Source organism: Oncorhynchus clarkii, chromosome 29 (assembly GCF_045791955.1).
Source record: "Oncorhynchus clarkii lewisi isolate Uvic-CL-2024 chromosome 29, UVic_Ocla_1.0, whole genome shotgun sequence".
Lineage (NCBI taxonomy): Eukaryota > Metazoa > Chordata > Actinopteri > Salmoniformes > Salmonidae > Oncorhynchus > Oncorhynchus clarkii.
In genome coordinates this window covers 467472-474255 of record NC_092175.1, presented here as the reverse complement: position 1 = coordinate 474255, position 6784 = coordinate 467472, and positions in this window count along the sequence as shown.

The window sequence follows — 6784 nt, the reverse complement described above, 5'->3', positions numbered from 1 at the left end:
CATTCTACTTCCGGCGCCGACAGAGATGGCCGCCTCGCTTCGCGTTCCTAGGAAACTATGCAGTTTTTTGTTTTTTTACGTGTTATTTCTTACATTGGTACCCCAGGTCATCTTAGGTTTCATTACATACAGTCGAGAAGAACTACTGAATATAAGATCAGCATCAACTCACCATCAGTACGACCAAGAATATGTTTTTCGCGACGCGGATCCTGTGTTCTGCCTTACAAACAGGACAACGGAGTGGATCCTATGCAGCGACCCAAAAAAACGACTCCGAAAGAGAGGGAAACGAGGCGGTCTTCTGGTCAGACTCCGGAGACGGGCACAGCGCACACCACTCCCTAGCATTCTTCTTGCCAATGTCCAGTCTCTTGACAACAAGGTTGATGAAATCCGAGCAAGGGTAGCATTCCAGAGGGACATCAGAGACTGTAACGTTCTTTGCTTCACGGAAACGTGGCTTACTGGAGAGACGCTATCCGAAGCGGTGCAGCCAACAGGTTTCTCCACGCATCGCGCAGACAGGAAAAACCATCTTTCTGGTAAAAAGAGGGGCGGGGGCGTATGCCTTATGACTAACGTGACATGGTGCGATGAAAGAAACATACAGGAACTCAAATCCTTCTGTTCACCTGATTTAGAATTCCTCACAATCAAATGTAGACCGCATTATCTACCAAGAGAATTCTCTTTGATTATAATCACAGCCGTATATATCCCCCCCCAAGCAGACACATCGATGGCTCTGAACGAACTTTATTTAACTCTCTGCAAACTGGAAACAATTTATCCGGAGGCTGCATTCATTGTAGCTGGGGATTTTAACAAGGCTAATCTGAAAACAAGACTCCCCAAATTTTATCAGCATATCGATTGCGCAACCAGGGGAGGAAAGACCTTGGACCATTGTTACTCTAACTTCCGCGACGCATATAAGGCCCTGCCCCGCCCCCCTTTCGGAAAAGCTGACCACGACTCCATTTTGTTGATCCCTGCCTACAGACAGAAACTAAAACAAGAGGCTCCCACGCTGAGGTCTGTCCAACGCTGGTCCGACCAAGCTGACTCCACACTCCAAGACTGCTTCCATCACGTGGACTGGGAGATGTTTCGTATTGCGTCAGATAACAACATTGACGAATACGCTGATTCGGTGTGCGAGTTCATTAGAACGTGCGTTGAAGATGTCGTTCCCATAGCAACGATTAAAACATTCCCTAACCAGAAACCGTGGATTGATGGCAGCATTCGTGTGAAACTGAAAGCGCGAACCACTGCTTTTAATCAGGGCAAGGTGTCTGGTAACATGACCGAATACAAACAGTGCAGCTATTCCCTCCGCAAGGCTATCAAACAAGCTAAGCGCCAGTACAGAGACAAAGTAGAATCTCAATTCAACGGCTCAGACACAAGAGGCATGTGGCAGGGTCTACAGTCAATCACGGACTACAGGAAGAAACCCAGCCCAGTCACGGACCAGGATGTCTTGCTCCCAGGCAGACTAAATAACTTTTTTGCCCGCTTTGAGGACAATACAGTGCCACTGACACGGCCTGCAACGAAAACATGCGGTCTCTCCTTCACTGCAGCCGAGGTGAGTAAGACATTTAAACGTGTTAACCCTCGCAAGGCTGCAGGCCCAGATGGCATCCCCAGCCGCGCCCTCAGAGCATGCGCAGACCAGCTGGCCGGTGTGTTTACGGACATATTCAATCAATCCCTATACCAGTCTGCTGTTCCCACATGCTTCAAGAGGGCCACCATTGTTCCTGTTCCCAAGAAAGCTAAGGTAACTGAGCTAAATGACTACCGCCCCGTAGCACTCACATCCGTCATCATGAAGTGCTTTGAGAGACTAGTCAAGGACCATATCACCTCCACCCTACCTGACACCCTAGACCCACTCCAATTTGCTTACCGCCCAAATAGGTCCACAGACGATGCAATCTCAACCACACTGCACACTGCCCTAACCCATCTGGACAAGAGGAATACCTATGTGAGAATGCTGTTCATCGACTACAGCTCGGCATTCAACACCATAGTACCCTCCAAGCTCGTCATCAAGCTCGAGACCCTGGGTCTCGACCCCGCCCTGTGCAACTGGGTACTGGACTTCCTGACGGGCCGCCCCCAGGTGGTGAGGGTAGGCAACAACATCTCCTCCCCGCTGATCCTCAACACTGGGGCCCCACAAGGTTGCGTTCTGAGCCCTCTCCTGTACTCCCTGTTCACCCACGACTGCGTGGCCACGCACGCCTCCAACTCAATCATCAAGTTTGCGGACGACACAACAGTGGTAGGCTTGATTACCAACAACGATGAGACGGCCTACAGGGAGGAGGTGAGGGCCCTCGGAGTGTGGTGTCAGGAAAACAACCTCACACTCAACGTCAACAAAACTAAGGAGATGATTGTGGACTTCAGGAAACAGCAGAGGGAACACCCCCCTATCCACATCGATGGAACAGTAGTGGAGAGGGTAGCAAGTTTTAAGTTCCTCGGCATACACATCACAGACAAACTGAATTGGTCCACTCACACAGACAGCATCGTGAAGAAGGCGCAGCAGCGCCTCTTCAACCTCAGGAGGCTGAAGAAATTCGGCTTGTCACCAAAAGCACTCACAAACTTCTACAGATGCACAATCGAGAGCATCCTGGCGGGCTGTGTCACCGCCTGGTATGGCAACTGCACCGCCCTCAACCGTAAGGCTCTCCAGAGGGTAGTGAGGTCTGCACAACGCATCACCGGGGGCAAACTACCTGCCCTCCAGGACACCTACACCACCCGATGTCACAGGAAGGCCATAAAGATCATCAAGGACATCAACCACCCGAGCCACTGCCTGTTCACCCCGCTATCATCCAGAAGGCGAGGTCAGTACAGGTGCATCAAAGCTGGGACCGAGAGACTGAAAAACAGCTTCTATCTCAAGGCCATCAGACTGTTAAACAGCCACCACTAACACTGAGTGGCTGCTGCCAACACACTGACACTGACTCAACACCAGCCACTTTAATAATGGGAATTGATGGGAAATGATGTAAATATATCACTAGCCACTTTAAACAATGCTACCTTATATAAATGTTACTTACCCTACATTATTCATCTCATATGCATACGTATATACTGTACTCTATATCATCGACGGTATCCTTATGTAATACATGTATCACTAGCCACTTTATACTATACTATGCCACTTTGTTTACATACTCATCTCATTTGTACATACTGTACCCGATACCATCTACTGTATCTTGCCTATGCTGCTCTGTACCATCACTCATTCATATATCCTTATGTACATATTCTTTATCCCCTTACACTGTGTACAAGACAGTAGTTTTGGAATTGTTAGTTAGATTACTTGTTATTACTGCATTGTCGGAACTAGAAGCACAAGCATTTCGCTACACTCGCATTAACATCTGCTAACCATGTGTATGTGACAAATAAAATTTGATTTGATTTGATTTGATTATATCTTAAGCTTTAAGACACCCTGTAGCTTGTAGCATAAGTCAGTAGCCAAAGGGACAATGTGGTCCAGTCAGGCAAAAAGCAGTCTCTCGTCATAGACAACCCTGAATCTTTTAGTGAGTGGGGCATTCCTCAGATGGAAGCCCTTTTTTAGACCTAACAATCTTTTTTTTTTTGTAGGAGCTCAAAATCTCCAAGTCACTATTCCTGTCATTTAGGAACCCCTAGACCAAGCGTGTGATTGATTCAAAGTTTTACACGCGGGGCATTTTCATAGTTTTGAGTCACGCCTGACACACTGCTGCATGTAGCTTAAGTCAGTAGCCATAGGGCAATGTGGTCCCGTCAGGCAAAAGCAGTCTCTTGTCATAGACAACCCTGAATCTTTTAGTGAGTGGGGCATTCCTCAGACGGAAGCCCTTTTTATCTCTAACAATCTTTTTGTAGGAGCTCAAAATCTCCAAGTCACTATTCCTGTCATTTAGGAACCCCTCGACCAAGCGTGTGATTGATTCCAAGTTTACACGCGGGGCATTTTCATAGTTTTGAGTCACGCCTTTGGCTTTCAAAACCACGTGATTGTCCTAGCATAGCTTTTAGGACCACAGGAGGACCATTCGGTGATATGGTCACCCTCTGCGAGTTCACTCGTTAAGCCACTCAGATAGTTGCTGAGTGGGGGGATCCAATCCCCCGGTTTGCTTACATAGACCACAGAGTCTGTGTCGTGGTAAAGAACCCGCCTCTGAAGCTGCTCCATGAGCTTGTACAGTTCAAGTCGGCCATAGGCCGTGGTAAATGCTGCAAGAAACACATTTACATTACCCGGAGGTAGAACCCACTTCTTGTTACGTCGCCATTGCACCAAGGCAATGTCTTGACTCAAGAATGAAAAATGTGAAATTTCGTATTGGTCCGAAAAAACAAATTCCAAAAATTCTTCCGGGTCTTTAATAATCGACGTTGTTAGCATATTACACCTCTGCGCTAATTTGCCCCAAAGCGAGTTTAAGTACAATTTCGACACATTTCGTTTGGTTTTGTTGACCTCTATTCTGTCAGGGTCAAGAAGGATGCCTTCTCTGTCGTGATAGTCTTGAATGTACCTGTCTTTACTCTCTTGATCTGTGACCGATGCAGGATAGCCTGAAGCCATTTGCTTACATCTCAAGAAGGTTTTGATGTACTCTTTAAAAAGAGTGTCTGATTTCTTGGTAAAGTTCCATACTTCAAAGATTTTGGCCACACGATACCCCATCTCTAAAGCCTTAGAGAATTCAACTGTGACCCACACCCCTGTCAGGGATCTTTCTTGATCTGAGTGATCACATGGGGTTTGCTGTATGTTTTCACTGCAGGTGCGACAAAGGGGAAAGAAAAGTTTTCCTTGAGGGCCCCTGTAAGGCAACACAGGTATAAACAAACCCCTAGGAGGGTAGACTGTTGCTTTGATCAGACCAAAATAGTTTTGAGGTAAGTCAAAATCACAATGAATAATTTCTGGATGCCCTATAGGATAGCATGAGGAACTCATTACATGAGGATAAAGGGATGTAAAATCTACATAGCCTATTGTCTCGTCGGGTTGCGCTACATACCGCAATGTCAAAGCATTGGTACGGCCGCCATACAAGGCCTGGCGCGGTTCCAGGGGCTCGGGGGTGTCAAAGCTGGAAAGGAAGGCTTGAACATTAGGATCAGACTTTTTGAGGGCTGTCCATTCGTGCTCCCACAAAACAACCACTTTTAGACCGTAAGTAGCCTGTAAAGAATCAACTTTGTCTTGAAACTCTTGGTACATTTCCCCAAAAGTATTTTGGGTTAGGACACACATGGTCTGGGGCACAAAGCAAGATTTGCAACCATGGAAGAAACAACCGTTGTACTCATACGCGGTCTCAACCCCGTCAATCTGTGTGTAGCCATCTACATGGTAAGAGCCAAATGCCTTCTCCCCTCGATTCAAAGCATGTTGAATAAAAATGTCTTTATCCTGGGCCATATACTCTAACCATTGAATGGACCCACTAGAGTATGACTTGAATTGGCGTCGGTAGTTGTCAGGCGAGGGAATGGCTATAGAACATGTAGGCAGATAGTGTGTACGATAGGTTTTCATGCATGCCGATGCAATAGTTGTACAACTCCAGGGGTCAATACCTGCATCTTTGATTACCTCTTCTCTGAATCTGAGGCATCCTTCACGAAGTATAATCACATCATTGTCACAGTATGATTCCATCTCTTTATGGAAATCAAAGGTGCCATGTCTTACTGTCTCGTACCACGTCATGAATCTCTCACGCTCTTTGGGAGACATTCGATCACACCCGTACATTTCAGGGCTGGGATATGATCCGACATAATGTAGATTCTCATCAGATGTGAAGAAGTGGGGGAACCAGCCTTTCACAGAGTTTTCAAAACCCAAGGCCTCTGGCATTTGAGCCAATCGCATGGGTAAGAAGCTTAGACTGTCAATGTATCTCTGGTTGAAGGCTGGGTCTACAAAACACAAGATTTTACTACCTTGAGCTATGACCCAGGGTGCCACGCCTTGCTGTATCAACGGATTCAGAAGCAGGTAAGAATCGTAGGCTCTAGCATTGTGGGCTATAAACGTGAAGTTTCTGTACTGTGGCTTTCTAAAATGTTTTAGAAAGAGTAGTGCACAATTGGATCCTTCTGCAGACCACTTTTCCCCCTTGAAGGTCGTGGTAGATACAAAAATAGGCAAATGATCCCCCGATTGCTGATTTGTCTCAAAATCATAGAACACATATTTCTCTGAATGTTCATCTTCAGCCAAGGGTTGAATATAACACTCGTGTGGCACTTCTTGAACCACTTCAGCGTCTCTGCTTTTCAAAGGCCCTTTACAGATTGGACAATGAATGATTCCACACACATGTGGTTTAGGGCTATCTATTTTAAGGTTGTAATTGCAATGACATTTTGGGCATTTCTTGTTAATGGCACAAATGCTTACAGATTTACAGGCCTTAGGGTGCCATGTTTCAATTTTGTGTTTATCGTAACAGTAGGTCGAACGACATGTGCGGTGGCAATCATCACAGGGTGTCAAGTTTAAGGGTTGCATTGGGCACTCTGCATCCTGACATACCGAACAGTTATAACGGCACGAGTGCCCCCCCCTTTCGGGTGTAGCCGGTATGGCATGATGGACACACATAGGGGGCCCCGATGAACGCTGTGATGTTGGTAATGGCGTAGTAATGTTCGTTTTGCACATAAAAATACAGAATCTGCGGGTGCGGTTGGGGGGTGTTTT